Source organism: Thunnus maccoyii, chromosome 18 (assembly GCF_910596095.1).
Source record: "Thunnus maccoyii chromosome 18, fThuMac1.1, whole genome shotgun sequence".
Lineage (NCBI taxonomy): Eukaryota > Metazoa > Chordata > Actinopteri > Scombriformes > Scombridae > Thunnus > Thunnus maccoyii.
In genome coordinates, this window is record NC_056550.1 from 7871117 (window position 1) to 7890906 (window position 19790).

Genomic DNA, 19790 nt, shown 5'->3' on the forward strand with positions numbered 1-19790 from the left:
CTCATATACAATATTTTATTGTATTGTATATGTTGCATATGTTTGTAGGAACAAGGCTTTTTATGCTTTATTTCAGGGATGCAAGACATAATAACATAATTCAGGGTCCAAAGTTTGGATTGAAATGTCTAACTATGACCAGACTGTTTGTTTAGGCAACTGAACAGCTGTGGACTGACCTATAATGATTTACAGCATTTGAATACCAAATCCTGGTATATTACTGTGCTGAGTAGTAAATATTACTGATTTAATCATGATCAGGAGAAACCAGAGGAGATATCCACATACACACCGGTGGTTATATAATAGACTATCATAGGATGTGGGTTTACATTGTTACAGCAAAACATGTAAGCAGAGATTTCTGTCTGTTGTCAATCAGTCTTTTATAAATCAGCCTTGTATTCTTAGAAAATAACTTTTAATGTTAAATACACAATGCTATATACATGCAACATGTAACAGCTTCAGTCATCACAACAACCTCAAATGAATATCACGACTGTCTTAGTATTTATTTTATTTCCTAATAACAGTTAATTTATTAACAAAGTATGTAACATGAACATATAGTCCAAATGCTGTTCCTCAAATTTCCATCTCAGTTGACACCTCAGACCTTCAAAGCTAAACATCTTTATTTATGTAAATAACATTTTGTTGTTGAACATCATGATTATATAGAGTGTTAAGTGTCTATATACTGAAAGAAAAGACAATTATTATTATTATTATTTACTTTGTTTTATCAGATAAAAGATGGTAAAAGATGGATTATTAGATTGTGTGTTGAATAATTTACTTTTCATGTTATGTTACTTTGTGATTTTATGATGGATCCTATGAAAATGTCTGTTTTCTGTAAAAGAGGTCAACAGTGCAGTGAAGTCTTGATTTAACTGGAGGAAATATGAAGGGAAATCTTTGGTCACAGACTTTACCTGAAATTACTGCTCTTCTGTACACACTACCATTCAGCAGCAGACGTACTTTTGTTTCAGTGATTTTGTTATTTTGATGAAAGTGTCTGGGAGTTTTCAGTTTTGTAAGAAGTTTTTTCCCCTGACTGAACTTTTTCTGTAGTTTCATTTTCAACACGCTGCAGCTCCGTTACAGGCCGTAGATGATCATGGAGGTCTCTACCCAGTGATGAGGAGAGATTCACAAACTCTTCAAACTTGGTTATTAAACAGTCAGATGAAAGTTGTTACACAGCTGCATTTTTTACATCTTTACAGACCAACAACATCAACAGATCCCAACACAGCTGAAGCTCTCTGAGAAGACGAGTAAAAGCTGAGAGAGAGAGATCTCTCCTCCAGCAGGAGCCACAGCTTCACATCACTGATATTGTTTTGTTGTGCATTTTATTTTACTGCTCCTTTGAGCTGCTGTTGCTGCTCGTACTGTTTAAAACACACACTTGATCAAACTGTTACATTTATCATAACGATTATCATCATCGTCATCATCATCACACACTCAGCCTAAATTACTGTCTTACTGTTATGTTCAGTTCAAAAAGATTAAAACCGCTGTGTATTTTTTAATTTTTTTTTATTTTTTCAAAGTCAAAGGAAAAGAAAATTAAAAGAAAGAAAATAAAAAGAAAATAAAACAACAAAACAAAAACAGAAACAGAAAAAGTGACCTGAAGCAGAACGGACTGGATGAAAAGATGATCTTTAGTACTTTTTCAATTCAATTCTGGGCCAAATCATAACAAAAGAGCAGGTCTAGACTGTACTCTTTAATTTACAGAAACCCAACAATTCCCCCATGAGCAAGCGCTTGGCGACAGCGGCAAGGAAAAACTCCCCTTTAACGGGAAGAAACCTGGAGCAGAACCGGGCTCTAGGTGGGCGGCCATCTGCCTTGACCGGTTGGGTTGAGAGAGAAAGAGGGAGGAAGAGGGGGACAAAGAGAAGCATAATAACAACAATAATAATGATGAAAATAATGGAGACATGACCAGTAATAATAATAGCAATAATACAATCCCTGCACCATCTCCGCAGTCATGGCCCTCGATGTCCACAGCCTGGACTCTGGATTATCCTGTGAGACAAGAAAGCACCGTGAGACTGTAGGAACCACAAATAAGTCTGCATTCTGGGAGCTCAGTGTTCTAGTGGGTTAATACAGTACTACGAGCTCTTTAAGACATGATGGTGTCTGACCATTAAGGGCTTTGTAGGTGAGGAGAAGAGCTTTAAACTCTACCCTGGATTTTACAGGAAGCCAGTGCAGAGACGCTAAAATGGGAGAAACATGATCTCTTTTCCTAGTTTTTGTCAGTAGACGTGCAGCTGCATTCTGGACCAGCTGGACAGTCTTTAGAGACTTGTTAGAGCAGCCTGATAATAAGGAATTACAGTAATCCAGCCTAGAAGTAACAGATGTGTGGACTAGTTTTTCTGCATCTTTTTGAGGACATGTCTTGATCAAAGATAACTTCCTCACAGTGGAGCTGGAGGTCAGAGTAATGTCATCTAGAGCAGCTATATCATTAGATAATGTGTTTCTAAGGTGTTTAGGACCAAGCACAAAAACTTCAGCTTCGTCTGAGTTTAGTAGCAGAAAATTGCAGGTCATCCAGGTCTTTATGTCCTTAAGGCATGCTTGGAGTTTAGTTAACTGATTGAATAAATAGGATTTAAAGCAGCTTAATGCACTTCTTTTAATGCCAATTAAATGTTTCAGTCTCTGTAATAAGATGTGATGGTCAATGGTGTCAAATTCAGCACTAAGATCTAACAAGACAAGTACATACTTTGTGTCCAGCAGCCGGCCTGTGTTTCTCTGCTGCTGCAGCTGCTGTTGCCACGGAGACCACTGGGCTGCAGGTGGGAAACCATCCTATGGAAACGGTGGGGTGATGGTGAAGAGATAGTGTTCTATGGTTTGTCTCCTTAGTTTTCCTGTTCTTCTTCTCCTCCTCCTGCAACTTCCCCCCCCCCCCCATCCTCTCTTCTTCCCCCTCCTCCCCTTCCCCCACCCCATTAAGTTCTTAAAACTTGTTGTTGCCCTCATAAACTTCCTCCCACCCTCATGCCCCATCCTCCTCCACCTCATCTTCTTGGTTTTCCACTTTTTCTCCTCCTCCTGCAACTCCCCCCCCCCATCTTCTTTTCCTTCCCCTCCTCCCCTTCCCCCACCCCATTAAGTTCGTAAAACTTGTTCTTCCTCCCACCCTCATACCCCTTTCTCCTCCACCTCATCTTCTTGGTTTTCCTCCTCTTCTCCTCCTCCTCCTCCTGCAACCTCTGTTTTTCCTCCTCCTCTCCCTTCTTCTCCTCCTCCTCCTCTTGCACCATCTTCTCTTCTTTCCCCTCCCCCTGCCCCTCCGTATCTTCTTCCCCTTCCTCCCCTTCTTTCGTCCTCCTCTCCTCCTCTTCCTCCTCCTCCTCCTCCTCCTCCTCCTCAGTGTGGCTTGGTTTTGTTGAGCAAGTTGCTGCTGCTCCTCTTCCTCATCAACTTTATCCTTGTTTCCCTCCTTTTCATGAATGTTCTCAGAGTCCTCCTCCTCACTGAACTCATCAAACTCATCATTCTCCTCCTCCTCAAAACCTTCATCCCACTTCTCTTCCTCATTAAGTTCATCAAACTTGTTGCCTTCATAAACATCCTCTGGTTCCTCCTCCTCAAAACCTTCATCCCACTTCTCTTCCTCATTAAGTTCATCAAACTTGTTGCCTTCATAAACATCCTCTGGTTCCTCCTCCTCAAAACCTTCATCCCACTTCTCTTCCTCATTAAGTTCATCAAACTTGTTGCCTTCATAAACATCCTCCACTTCCTCCTCCTCAAAACCTTCATCCCACTTCTCTTCCTCATTAAGTTCATCAAACTTGTTGCCTTCATAAACATCCTCAAACTCCTCCTCATCACTACTGAACTCCTGCTCTTCCTCAAACTCCTCCTCATCATCAGTAGTGTTCTCAAACTCCTCCTCTTCATCATATCTGTACACAAACTCCACTTCACCACTACTGAACTCCTGCTCTTCCTCAGATGACTCCTCTTCATAATATCTATACTCAAACTCCTCCTCTTCATCAGTAGTGCTCTCAAACTCCTCCTCTTCATTATATCTGAACTCACACACCACTTCACCACTACTGAACTCCAGCTCTTCCTCAGACGACGACTCTTCATAATAGCCATACTCAGACTCCTCCTCTTCATCAGTAGTGCTCTCAAACTCCTCCTCTTCATTATATATGAACTCAAACACCACTTCACCACTACTGAACTCCAGCTCTTCCTCAGATGACGACTCTTCATAATAGCCATACTCAGACTCCTCCTCTTCATCGCTGCTGGACTCCTCCCCCTCGCTGAGTCTTGGCAGCAGGCTCTGGTTGAAGGTGGAGATGGACACGTGCATTGGGCTGCCGTAAACCTGAAGTTTCAAAAGAAAAGCATCAAAGTCAACATTTCTCCTTTTTGTTCTGAGCTGTAGATAATTATCCTGTAAGTTGTTTACATGAAGTTTGTATTTCACAGTGAGAAATGGATTTAATGGGTTCAGACAGTCTCAAACAGCAGTGGAGGTTGGCAGCTGGATAAAAACTGTACCTTTCTGAAGCGGAAGGCAACAGAGCAGAAGTCTGGGAGTTCCACAGGTGATTCATCATCGCTATGTTCATCATCGCTGCACAAGTCTGAGCGGGCTGCAGGGATCACAGCAACAACCAACATGTATTAAGTCATGAAAAAAAGGCAGACGTGATATTTATCCTGAGTGAAATTCCCACCAGGCATCACTGAAAAAGCAGGTTGCTACCCAAAAGCAAACTGGAAACCCTCTAATGTTTGTCCATGAGCACTAAAATAGTAAAAGTCTGTCAGACATGAATCTAGGATTGTTAAGGTGTGTGTTGGCACCTACAGTCAAAGTAGCTGGTGTCCTCCTCAGTCTTCAGTTCGGGGACAAATAGAGGCTCCTGACTTAGGAGGTTGTTCCAGTCCAGACCCTGGAAAAATGGATGTGCCTTCACCTCAACAGCTCCTCCTGGAAAACAAGTGAGACAAACAGACATTTGCGTTGTATATCGACACATCTTGGGCCTGGCCTAAGAGCTGTACCTGACCCCGTCTCTGGACACTTTTAGTCTTCCCAAAATCAAAAATACGAGAGAAGGAATGGCTTTAATCAGTGTGACTGCTTTAACATGAGCTGTAATCGTTAGCATGTCCAGCTAACTAGCTTACTGCCTACAGTGGTAACCGATTGTTACTTCACGTTAATACCTAAGGCCAAGGAGCAAATCATTACCTATTGTAAATACATTTTCTGAGGCTACAGGATACTTTAAAAGAAGCCCCGTTCACAATAGCACATCCACTGTGTAGGATTTTCCCACCGTGTGTAAGATAAACTATCACAGTTCTGCATATCGTAGCCACAGAGTGAACTTTGGTGGTAGAAAATCATGAGATGCATGTACCACATGTACAACAGTTAATGACAAAATAGCAAAACAATGCTGTATTTTTTCAATGTTTAGAAATCAATTTGTGTCATTCTTGAATCTGAATCTGAACTAAAACTCCTTATTTCTTCATTCAAGATCCAACTTAATGCAATTTTACTGAAATGTGCTCATGGTCTATGTTTTTGATATATTCTGCTGGCTGACGAAGAGACAAACAGGAATGAAAACAGGAAGGAACTTTGAGGAAGGTAAAAATGTGATGCTAGGTTTCAAAATTTTAAAAAACAAATCTATTTGTGCCCAGTCACTGTGGTGGCATTTCATTAGTGCTGTAAGGTACTGTATGTCTGGAAACAACCTGGAGCCCACCAGGTTATTCTCCCATCAGTTTATCTGTTTCCCATCCTGTCTCTATCCACATCCTCATCATTAGTAAATCTGCCACTAACCTGTACCCAGCCGAATAATAGCGTTCTTTCGCAGGAGAAGGCTGATGAGGTCCTGGGCGTCAGTGGGCGGGGCTTTCTCCCCCTCCGGCCAGCTGATATCGTCTGAGGAAAAAAGCATATCAGTCATCCAATAACAGAATTAAAAACTTTAACTACATCACCACAAAGCCACTGAATGAAAACAATCTTACAAGTTAAGGATTAATATACCAAATCTAAAAGAAACAAAAAATTAAAGCTACATTTTGCAAGATTTTTATGAAAATCACAAAGTAGGATAATGCACATTTTTAATCATCTTTTAAAATAAAGAAAGATTCATTTAGATTTGTTAGCATGACAAATGTGTAGAAAGGGTGCATGTGATGAAAAGATAACAATGAACTGAAGTAAAGATTCTTACCGTCGACCACCCGGTTAAAGAGGTCATTGAATGTGTCCCCATTAAAAGGAGGTTCACCCACCAGGAACTCGTACAAAATGATGCCCAAGGCCCACCAGTCTACAGGCTTTCCATAGCCTCGCTTCAGGATGGTTTCTGGAGCAATGTAGATTGCGGTGCCCGCTACCTGAAGGTAGGAATCAGAAAATGATAAATACAACGATCCAGGTTTGAGCTAAAATAAGCACAGAAGAAAGAGAAGAAACTAACCTCTTTGTCAGTGAACTCACGGACGATTCTCTCGACAGGTTCCATTTGGAGGTCTCCTGTCATTTGCACTGGACCGATCTTTGCCAGTCCAAAGTCAGTCATCTTAATATGACCCGTGGAACTGATCAACAAACTACAGTGGAAGAAAGCAGAAAAATATCTCATGTTAGATTTAACACCAATCCCAAAACACGAACCTGAGATTAAGTTTCTGGGAATTCTGCTCCAATCATAGTTAGCAACTGTAACTATGCACGTCAGGTCTGTCAATATGTGTTTTAAAAGTTTGGAAGGTGATGCCTTTCCAAAATCAAAAACAAGAGGAAAAGTGTAAGGAATGTGTGTTTATCTGTTTTGAACGTAGCATGTCAACTAACTAACTAGTTTACAGTCTACTGTTGTATCCAATTGTTACTTCTTCACTGCATTAACTTCCAAAACTAAAGGGCACATCATCAACTAACTACTAACTACTTTAAGCTGTCAGTGTAGCATGATCAGCTCTGCCCTGTCCTTTATTGGATTTGGGGAACTTTACGTTTTAACAACTGGTTGTCCAAGGTAGCATTACGCTTGCAACACATTGGTTAGTTCTCATCCTGAAAGTCTATTTCTCTTGAAATGTTAAAAGTGAAAAGACAATGTTAGAAAATACAAACAATAAAGCATGAATCTAACTTGTCTAGTTTTCCAACTATGTAAGCTAGGCAGCCAAACAGGCTTATGTTTGAAGAAAATGACAGTCCCATCTTGAATTTTTCATGATCATACTTATAAATACTATGGCTAACTAGCTCTACGCTGCAATACAAGAACAACGCTGCTCCTTTTTGACTGGGACATGCAGCTTTAGCCTCAGTCTTTTAGCACCATATCATGTATGTAGCCATCAAGTGAATATTTACACAGAATTCTCGTTCTAAAACAAGTCAGCTGGAAACATTCAAAAGTCAGCTGGAGACAGTGTGTGTTCAACCAGTGTTCAAGGTCAGCTTAATTAGCTAGTTAGCTACAGATGTTTAAATCCATAAGTGGCAGTTGTCATTTCAGCCAGTAAAGTTTCAAAAAAGTATAATAAATCTTAAGTGATTTATCTATGAACAGCGAGCTTGACAGGCAAGAGTAACAAAGAGGACTTTGTTTAGCGAACAGCCAATTAGATGTTGTAAATGTTGTTTAATGGGACAGATTGATGACTCACTTGCTGGGTTTGAGGTCCCTGTGGAGGATGCCGTAACTGTGGATGTACTCCAAAGCCATGGTGGTCTCCGCGATGTACATCCTGGCCATATCCACAGGAAAACGTTTCCAGTCTTCTAGCAGGGAGGCACAATCCCCACCTAAAAGGACAGGAGGAGATATAAAGAGGTTAGATACGATATTTAGGTCCATAGATAATAGAGGAAAGTCAGTTTAAAGCTCATTTATCTGCTCTATCCCTCTCTAAACAAACATAACACTTGTATATGTGAGCATGCACAATCCATCCAAATCAACCTCCTTACCTGCTACATATTCCATCACCATGCGGACGTCCCTCTGTGTGTCAAGTGAACAAAACAACGAGACAACGTAGGGACTCTCGGTGAAGGTGAGGATGTCTCGCTCTGCCAACACCTGCCGGATGTCGGATTTTCTGGTGAAGTTCTGCCATTTTATTATTTTCATGGCAAAAGCTTCACCGCTGAGCGTGTGGCGCACAAGGTTTACAGACCTGCACAAGAGGGAAAAGGAAACATGAGCAGCTTCTACTACTGAACATCAGCTCTGATTTGACAAGAAACTGTCCGGGAAGATTCTTAATGTAAGCACAAAAAAATTCTACGGTATGACATCCTCGTTACAGTTTCTTTTCTGCTTTGACTGGACTCTGTAGTGTCCAAAGAGTCGGTTAGAACATAAAGAAGTCTTACTCACCCAAAGCCGCCACAGCTGACCCGCTTGATGGTTTCAAAATCACTCTCTACTGGTTTTCTGAGAGGAGGACTGCAAACTGAGCGGGTCTAAATCAAACATACAAAAGAGACAAAAGCTCTGTAATAAATGAATAAACTAAATACAAAAAGTATGCACTACAAACAAAGGGATGTGTGTGTTTCTTAGAATCAGTTTGGGAAAAAAACACCTACCTCATGGAGGAGTTTCTCCAGTTTATTTTGCAGCTGCACTAGGTATTGGAAGCTGACCAGACCATTCTGCACCGTGTCGTCACAGTCCATGGCCAGCTCCACCAGCTGTCTCTGAATGAATCTCAGGGCATAAGTGGCCTGAAGCAGACCACTGTTTGAGAACTGTGCCACTGAGTTCATTTGGGCTGATTTCTGGGACTGAACAAGGATAAAAGACAGAATTCAAAATCATGATTATTATTTCTATTTTAGGCAAGAGTTGAAAGTAAAAGACTGTAAATGAGGACATAAAAGTCATATGATCTAAAGGGTCTACGTAATCAGAAACATCTTGAAATCTTTTCCAACATCAAGTAGTAGCCAGTGCAAAGATGTTCAAATTGGGGACATACTGTATGATCTACCTTCCTTGTTCTTTTTTAACATTTAGAGGCAGTATTTATAATATATAATAACTCAATGTAATATAGTAGTTTATTAAGTCTTGCTGTAGTGTTTTGCCTACTGAATATAAGTTAGTGTTACAAAAACAATTGTGACCCCATTTTTAGATAGAGCCACAGTCTTTGATAGAAGAAAACTGATGCTCAGCAATATATAGGTATGTTTGACAGACTTATACACACACACTAACAGTTAACCTCAGTGTTCGATCAGCTAATCAGTGTTTTGTCCATAAATGACTCTCTACAGCGACTGGTTATGGATTTCAGTGTAACACCTGTTGTACAACTAACAAAATCGCAGAGGAAGACTCTGACTTTCAACTCAAACTGTGTCCGTGATGCCCCCAAAAATATATATTTTATTTTTATTAAAACCTTTCATCCACAACACATCTCAAATGAGTGACATAAAATAATTCCCACTTAACATGAAAACAGCCAAAACCAGTTTGTGTTAATGCCTAGCTAGTAGCTGGTAGCTAGTAGCTTGCTGCTGATACTGTAGCCTAGCTAAAAATGACCTGTTTGTGCTTTCAGAAGACACCTAGGACAAAACGTTTTCCCCCCTTTTTTTATGAAATATTGAATAATTAAATATATAATTAAATATAAAAATAATAATTAAAATAAAATAAAGCGTTGGTTAAAAAAAAAAAGAAATACTTACTGCTGTTAGCTGTTGCTGAGGTCCCATGATACCGTATGTCAACTTGTCAACTTTTTGTTGAAGATGAAACGGGCAATGCAAGCTGTTAACTGCAGATGCACTGAAAATTCAGTTTTCTAACACTGAACTTTGTTCTTCAACAGAAAGGAACCGTTTATGTCTTTCTTTCGGACGCTACTGGAGCTACTGAAGTCTGACTGTCTTGTGTGAGATCAATCACCGCAATGAAAAGTCTCTCTGCTTACTGAAAGTTCCAACATTCCACATTCCATTGTGTTGTGATGCCATAAATATGTCACAGAGATATAGAACCTTTGATGTGTCATAATGACTGTTCTGAGATGGAACAATATGGCAGCCATCTTACCTCATGGGTCCAGTTTTAAAATGGCTGCAATTGGAACCTATGGTGAAAGAGGCTTATGTTGTCTTTATAATCCTTGTATTTTTCTATCAATACACCAATACTGTTTTTTATTTAAAGTAATGAGTGTAAGACACCTGTGTCTGTCTAGCATGAAGCACAAAAACAAAGATTCTGATAGAAGTTTGATTATTATCGCTCCAAGAGAACAAATCATGCTTTCAGTCACAAAGATGATCTCATTGTTGTGCATTTATATTGCACAACAATGAGATTTTATTTTTTCAATTTTGCCTGAATTTCATATGTAAGAACTGTCTTTGGTATTCTCAATGGCTTATATACTACATTAAGCAATATCTTTTTATATAGAAATCCTGAATAGATTCAGTATTATGCGCTATTTTGGCCATAGGGCAAGATATATTTGTTAATTTTACAGGGGGCTTTGGCCATAGTAAATATATTTATTTTAAGCTCTAAGAGCATTTTAAATCAAACCTTTCAATAAATGCATTAAACTATGCATTGTAGCATTAAACCTTGACTTCCATTCTCCAAATTCTGGCTGCCTTTTCAAGAAACAGGAACAGAGTAACAGGGCAAGAAATGTTCTTGTTCATCGTCCTGCTCAAGCACCCAAAGGTGTTATGTAGGCACCTTTGGTCCACCTGTGAAATGTAAAAGCAAAAGTTTGTCCATCATACGAAATGAAGGCAACAACTGTAATCATAGAGACATGAAGACAAGCTCTTAGATCTTTACCGTTCCTATGCCATTAAAAGTTCATTCTTCACACAAAAAATAACTGCTTTCCTGACATCCTCATTAGAGGTTAAACTGAAAGTTACACCCTGTAATTAAAAGGGTGGGTGGAGGGTTGCGTGGGTAATACTTACTCGATACTTGTTGTGATGCCCAGCATTAGGGTAAGTTTTAGAAGTTCGCCATGTGAAGCCTGAGGAGCTCTGGAAGTCTTCAAACCATCTCTTTGCCTCTTCCTCACTGGACAGCTTCACTTTTAATGGCTGCCCTTAAATTGATGTCTCACTGTCACAGTGTGGCTGTACTGCTCTGGCATTAATTTCTGTCAAAATAGGACGCTGACTTCAAATAATGCCTACCTGTCCATCACAGCAAGCTATCACAGCACTATAACCAAGGCTTGAGTCTCACAATACATGTCTGTGAGTGTTCAGCTCTCACTTTTGTAGCTTCTAACTGAATCTCTGTGGTTTGAAGTTTAGTTTCTCTACTGTCTTTTTGTTTGTACTTTCAGATATCTGCCTTATTTTACCGTTTCCAGATCACTTTCAGCTGTGTTAGAGCCACATTAAGTTACTGCAGATGAAAACATTTACTGCTGCTGCTTCATATTAAAAAATTTCCGTTGACAAACTAACGGAAGGCTTTTATTGTGAAGAACTTACAGGAAATTAATTGTGTTTATCCAACATTGAACAGCCTCGACTTTGACCACTAGTCACAGCCATGATTAACAGCCCGCTACTTTTCAACTCAAGAAAAGGGCGTCATCAGTTAGAAACACACCCTCAAGTGGGCAGCCGCGTTGTAATGGAGATGCAAATCCCTGCCGTGCTGGACTGACGCTAAGCGTCAAACCGAGTCAAGTTCAACCAGCACTTGTATGGAAAAGGCCTAATTGTCTGTCCATTATCTTAGCTAGCTATCGAATTCACTACCGCTACACTTTAGATAGATAGCCAGATAGATAATGTTAGTTTGATAATGCTAAGTGGCTTATTTTTGCTAGCTATCAAGCACAGACAGTAATAATAATATAAGAATGTATTTTAAAAGCAAACACACATCTACACACTCATTTTGATGTTAAAAGGGCTTAACTTACCATGTTCCAGATGTGTGACGTCTTTGATGGTTATTACTACTGTCTAAACCAGTCTGAACACAGAAAAATAAATAAATAAAATAAAAACAATTTGCGCACTTGTAACTACTTTTTTTTTTAGACTTCCTTGAGATACTTGAATACATGTTCCATACAGTTTATTTCTTTATTGCAAACTGTCAGCATACACAGCATCAAAAGAAAACATCAGAACCATGACAGAAAAAGACAACAAAGACGAAACATAATTAACGTAAAATAAATAAATCAAATAGAAATAAAGATGTGAATAACATGACAATAAGTTCACTTAAAAACTTTAAAAAGCATTGCATACATTCATTGTTTTGATTGCTTTATTGTTTTGTGAGGGAGAAATCATTGACATATTCTTCCTGTTCCTTCATAAATACAAAGAATTGAGGTTTTTTGCTTGTAAATTTACATTACGAATGTGAAATTTGGTGAGAAGTAAGATTAGATTAATAAGGAAAAATGCATAATCGTCTTTGTCACTATAATCAAAGCAACCAAATATATGACTTCTATGGTAAAAAGAAAAATCTGAGAAAATATTGTCAACTATAAAATTATCAACATCTTTCCACAGTTCATATGTAAATTCACAAGGCCAAAATATAAATGGGAGCAAGTTTCAGGATGTAATTCACAGAGAGAGCAGTTTACATCTATGTGACTCTTTTAACTTTTGTAAGAAATGTTTTTGTGTTTCAGTTTGTTTGATATTGCTCCTTCCTGTTGCCCTCTCTTCAGAAATGTTCAATGACTGCTGTAAATAATAGATAACTAACCATTTACTGTATGTAAAACTGTCTTCGATATAGTTGCTATAGACTCTCATTCAAAAACATTTTGAAACTTTCATGAAATTTAAACGTTTTTTTGTATCTCAGGAACGGAAGGTCGTAGGCGTTTGGGACCAAGACCAGCGTGTTCGGGGTACATGTAACCCCCCGCCCAACCTAGGTGTTGGTTTCAAGTCGCTATCACTTACTGTTCAGGAGTTATGAATTTTAACATATTTTTTGGCAGAGATACAGAACTTTTAACGGAGACACTTTCTCATAACTCCCAGGCCGTAAGTGGTACAGCCACCAAATTTGATGTGTGTGATTGTCTCTTCCCACTGCCAATGTGTGCCAAGTTTGGTGCCCCACTGTCTTCCTTTGATATAGATGCCACAGACTCCCTTTCAAAAACCTTTCGAAACTTTCACAAACATTTTTATGTATTGGGAATGGAAGTTTCCATGATCATCTCATTCTACTATTGGTTTTTCCTTACCATGTGATAGTGTGTCTTTTCGATGTATCACTTTTTTAAGCCTATAAGCAAGCCTATTGCTGCTTCTGCTGCTAGCGATGCTGCTGCTAGCACATACATATGAGGTACCCTCCACAAGCACTGCTCCTGAACCCTCCACAAACACTGCCCCGAATCACTCTTCTATTTATGGTTCAAAGAAGAAATTGACAGGCTAATTGATGCTAAAGAGTGAAATGCCTGTGCATGCGTTCACATAAACATGAAATGTATCCTGTTAATTTCCACACTCCTTGTCACACTCTTTTTATTGCTTAATTTAACTTCTGTTTGTGTTTATATACTTTTCCTTTTGCTGCATCTGACTATTTTTCTGCTGCAACATCCTAATTTATCCATGGCAATGAATATGGTTTGATCTGGCCTACTCAATCTGAAGTGATGCTTCTCTACCAGCTACCGGTTACATGGAGTTCACTCAAACTAACTTTTCGCCAATATAGTCATCCAATTTCCCAACCATATTAGTTAGCAAACATGCTTCTAGCTAGCCCATGTCTGCATTTCACACCCTTAATATCTGTGGCCTTTTATTTGTTTTTACAAATGCCAGGCATCAAATCAACACATATTTCTTTTTTACTCACCTTTTGCTCTTCCATTAATGAAACACGCAAAAACTTACTTAAATCCAACATTTTCAGTAAGTGTGTGGTTCCCCTTCTGCATGACGCAAAGTGACTCTCTCAGTGAAGTTGGTTCCTTACAGGTACCCATACTTTTGACTTCATTCTCAGAATAACATTAAAGTCAGAATTCTGATATTAAATTCAGCAGCCCCATGCACCAGCTTTCTGGTGTTCTCTCCTAAGTCAGGGTGTGAAGTCCACACTAAATGATATGTTGAAACTAGTTAGTTTGAAACTAAAGCTGTCTACGTTTGGTTGCACCACAGAGACGTAAGATTGATTGGCTACACTGGCGTTAAGTCCATACTAACCAAAATATTGTTGTAGAAAATGAGGTTTTTATTTTCTGTGTCAATCAGAGAAAAGTACCATCCTTGATTCAGTGTTTATTACTACGTTGTCAAAGTACATAAACAGGATGAAAACAGTCAGGCTGACAATCTGGGACAAGGTTGTTGCCTTCCGCAAATTAGGGCTTTCATATTCCATTAATACTAACCAAATAATAATGCTATTGCTATTTGTTAGGTTTATAGACTGCAACTTTGTCACGTTACATCTGTGGTGAGTACTTTTCATTATCATTGCTTTATAATTTACAACATTATGATCCTCTCAGAAAATAAAGTACTTGTGTCACAAATCACTGTGTATATTGTTTTTAATGTTACATTACTTTATAGGTTAAAACCTGTCATGCTCATTAAGTGTGTGCAAAAAAAAGCTTGTGCCCAATTGTCTTTATAAACTTTGCTACGCAATACCGAAGACTTTAAACAGCTAAACGGCTATAATTAACAGCTAAAGAAGCTAACGTTCATCACCAAACCAACAAAAAGGTAACTAGGACAAAGCATTATGATTAGATGCTTACTATCTTATAGCCTTGGTCTACAGCTAGTGAAAAATAACAACAGTAACATCAAGAGGTGAAACCGTCAACTACAACACAGGTAATATAATGCTACCCTATTATTGAAATGCAATTGTAACATTAAACACACATATAATGATAGCCCACACTGGCAAACTGTTATATATTAATAGTTGTTAATTAGAACGTTATCTGACCCCGCATATTTACTTGCCAGCACCGTAACTTCAGTGTCTAACCTTACAAGTTTAGTGCTAGTCCTATGAAATAGTGTAATACTATGTTGACGTTAGTTTGTATACTGTTTCAGGGATTTCATCATCCTGCTCTCAAAATATAAACAGAACAAAGAATTGTTGTAATCAAAATTGAACAACTTTCTAACCAATAAAAACAGACAACAAATATGGGAGGACATCACAGATGCCATAAATTCAAAAGGAGTGGAACACAGGGATGTGAAAGAAGTGAGGAAGAAGTGGAGCGACCTAAAAATTCAAGCAGTTGAGGACTTTCCACAAAATGTCCCAACAGGAGGTGGACCAAAGCCAGACATGGGGCCATACTCCTGACTAATTTTGGACATTGTTGGACAAGACTCCCTCTCAGTAATTGACATTTCATATGGGATTGAGAGTGGAACAGCAAAAGAAACTCCAGCACCGGTTTCATAAGCATCTCTCCCACCAACAGCAGCACTAGCCCTCCTTCTTACAGCTGAACAACCTCTGCCTCCACCTGCAGAAGTGTGGCTGCTTGAACCACCATTGCTCCAACCTTCAGAGCCCACATTTACTGGACTGGATGTAGACAGTCAGCCTACACAGTCCCCTGAGGATAGGTCCAGCAGCCACCCACCACCAGCCAAGCATGCTAAAGGCAACAGGAGGCCTCCTGCTCCTAGCACAGAGGAGAATGTTAACACACTAAGATGTCACCTGTTTACTGCTGAAATTGAGAAGCTCACACAGGAAACACAAAAGATTCAAGCAGAAAAAGAAAAAAATGAGCTTGAAAAGATAAAATTAAACATAGAAATATTTAAACTACAAGAAGATCTAAAAGCATTATTTTTAGACAGTAAAAGAATGAACAATTCTTATAATTCAGTCAACTGTTACTAATACTGTTGGATTGCAGGTAGAAAGAATGAAAAAGAAAAACATTAAGAAAAAAAATATGAATTTATTAGAATATTTATTATAGATTATTATATTAATTATATTTATTCTTTTTTCAATTAGATTTTTAAATTATTAGGTATTGTTATTTACACATGCAGTTTCATATTTCAAATGTGTTTTATTTACAGTAGGCCTACTAAATACACTTACTGCAGTAGCAATTTGCCAATTCTTATGTGAGGCTTTTGATTTGCAGCTCATCCAAAGTAGGATGCAGTAAGGTAGGCCAGGACAGTGACTGCCTCAGTTGGCAGGGGGTCCTCATTGTCAAAGGGAATATCTATGTCACCCTCATCATCTGCATTTTCTTCCTCCACCAGTGGTTAGGATTATCCACATTATTGCCATGTTGTGAAGGACAACGCAGGCATCGGCTACAGCTGCAGCTCTGTCAGGCTCCATCAAGATGCCTATATGAAAATACAGCTAAAAGTTACACTAGTGTTATTTTTCAAATTGACTAAAAGTACTTCAAGCCAGATCCATGCATCCATTGAAAACAATCAATCATGATCATAACTTTACCAACCATCAATTAGGCTATACTGGTAAGAATTTGTCTGCTTTTAACCCTGATTTGTAAAATATATAGCCAAAATAATGTAGGCAATGATTTTTGATTGAAACCTCTTTCCAAACAGGCCCATCGGTTCTTCAGAACACCTGTGCACCTCTCCACCACATTTCTTGTCTTTGTGTGTGCTGAATTGTAGCGCTGCTCATGGACACTTGCTGGGTTTAGGTATGGGGTCATAAGCCATTTTATCAGGGGATATCCTGAGTCTCCCAGCAACCTCCCAGGGTATCTTCCTGCCTCAAAGTCTCTCCAAAGGCTAGACTGCTTGAGGATGACGCTGTCATGCTTTGCCCCTGGCCATTTGATCACAGCGTTTGTAATAACAAGGTCAGCATCACGCACAACCTGTGCGCTGATTGAGTGGCATCCCTTCCTGTTCACAAAATCATTTTCATTGTCTTTGGGGCCCTAGATTCTGATGTGGGTGCTACCTACACAGCCAAGTATGTCAGGGAAACTGTTAGAACTTTTGACGGGTCATGTTTTGTTGCTCAGGCTGAGTTGGAAACTTAACATAGTAGTTTAAGCGCTGACATAATGATAGTGCGACTGATCTTATTGCTCTACATACAGTAGATTTATGCACTTGAATTGAATTACCAACCAGGTTTTGAAATATCTTATTGTTAGATACACTTGAAGGGAATGGTAGCAAAAACTCGCTTACATCCAAATGGCTGGATTCTATGGCTACTCCATAATTTGCTGAACCATCTTTAACACAATAATCACAGATTGTTAGACAAAGCTAAGAATAGGGGTCCGTTTGTCATCCGTTCACTCAATTATTTAATTCAATCTGAAAAAACTGTCTCACAGGGCTGATCAAGTAAGTCATCCTCCTCCACAGTGCTGGCAGACGTTGTAAGTTGTTGGTTTCTGAGGATTTCCTCCTGGTACTCAATAATTTTGTCCAGTTTCATGAGTACTTTCACTTGAAGGTCTGAAAAAAGATCTCTAATAACAAACAAAGAGTTGTTTATTAATTATTAATAGTAGCTAACTAAGATATCTTTTCAGTTAGCTAGTCCAGCTAAAAAGTTAGCAGATGCTTATTCAATGGTAAGTTATTAGCAAGCTTAAATTAAGAAGTCAAAACCTTCTGAAATTATGTTACCAGTATTCAACCACATTAAACACTGTTTGACCACAAGATCATGCACCTTAGCATTATAAATTCTTTCCAAGAGCTGGGTAAAATGCGGCTGTCTGCCTGTTCTGCTGCTTCTCCCTGGTCTGGTCTGATCAAAAAAACAAAAAAAGAAAAACAATTCGTGCACTTCTAACTATTTTTTTTCAACTTTACTGAGTAACTTCAATACATGGAGTATACATGTTCCATACAGTTTTTTGTTGTCAAAGTTGCTGTAAATATACTTCACAGTATAAAAATAATAACTGATATAAACGAAACGATATAAAAGAACTGAATAATATCAAATTAAATTGCACAACAAATAACAAAATGTGGGGAAATAAGAGTAACAAAAACAAAACAAAACTTTCAGGGTCTGCTAAATAACTGGAGTAAATTTAAAATGTCTAAATAATCTAATAGTTTTCAATAGTAGTCAAATATGTCATAAATCAGTATCTTTAAAAGTATAAAAGGAGGGTAATCTTTTAAGCCATATCATATTATGGTTATAATATTTTGCCTAGATATTAATCAATTTAATTATGTAGGTTTCATCTGCCAAGAATTTGGGATTGTTAAAATAAATGAGTATTATATCAATCTTTGTTAGTATATCTTTGTCAACATTTTTTGAAAGGTTCTCTTGTAAATCAAACCAAAAAGAAGCATGAAAACAGTCTACAAATACATGTTCAATAGTTTACCCTTCACAATCACAAAAAGCGCATCTGTTGTTTATTGTTGGGAAGAAATTACAGATATTAGTTGTAACAGGGTAGTGCCTGTGTACAATCTTAACTAAAACAGAAACGCATATTACTACTGGGAGTAGTAATATGCTGAAGATAATTTCTAAAAACATCAACTCATTTAAAAGAGTTCTGTTATATTAAATAGTTTAAAACTTCAGCAACAAGCAAGTAACTGTAAGGGGAAGTTTGATGTCCTTGCCGCACACCTTTGTTTACACTAAATTTGCGAGATGCGCTGTATAAAAGTTTCACAGAGCTATTATTATCTTTGTTAAGTGTTTTGACAGCTCTCATGAAAAAAATCCCAAAGTTAAAGAAAGACAAAGTATCAAAAATAGAGAAAAAAAAAAGTATGACCAACTGTATCAAAAGCCTGAAGTCTAGAAAAAGAATTACAGGGTCACATAATAATAGTAATAAACCAAATCTAAGACTAATCTAACATTATTGAAATATGACGTCCAGGCATGAATCCACTTTGACATTCATGAATAATGTCATTCATCCCACTTTTCAGCCATCTAGCCAGAACAGAAAAAAAGAATTTTATAGTAATTGTTCATTAATGTAATGCCACGCCAATTATCAATGATTAAAGGATCCTTATTTGTTTTTGGAATTAAGGTTATTAGACCCTGTTTAACTGAATGAGGTAATTCTTCTTTACTTATGGCTTCAATGTATATAGCAAGCAGAATTTTGCAATTTCGGTAGAAAATGCCATAATCCTAATCCATAGTCATTGTCAGAAACTGCAAATTTCCAGCACTGTCCAATAAGATTTTTTATGACCTCAGGAAATTCCCTATTACATAATAGTAAACTACTAGATTTCCAATCATTGAAAACCCTTTTGTTATTTTGATTTGTAAGATTTAGTAGGATTTTTTTTATGATCAGTCATTATAGCAGGCCAAATTTTTACTTCTGTGACCTATCTTTCAATATCCTTTGAAAGTAGCTAAAAGCCAGATCAAAGATCAGTTGGGTTATGATATCTCTATATTTCCAGAAAGTTTGACCAGTGACAAAGCGAATAGGGTTGTTCTATCCATCTTTGGATCTTTAGGGGTGTCTGTCCAATTGTGTGACCATACAATATTAAAGGCTACTCCCAAAAGAGTCGGATTGAAGGGTATTTATTTGTGAGGGAATTAACAACGCCCTGTAGCTCCCCAATAAGGAACAGTTTAAAGAGTCCAAGTTATATCCGTAAATATTCCCCAGAAAGACAAAACGATCATGGGTAACTACTTTGATTCTGCTGACTG

General features: G+C 38.2%; 1 pseudogene; it reads right to left on the bottom strand.

The window, feature by feature from the left end:
- Positions 1 to 1130: 1130 nt before the first annotated feature.
- LOC121883875 lies at positions 1131 to 14287 on the bottom strand (annotated as a pseudogene).
- Positions 14288 to 19790: the final 5503 nt, after the last annotated feature.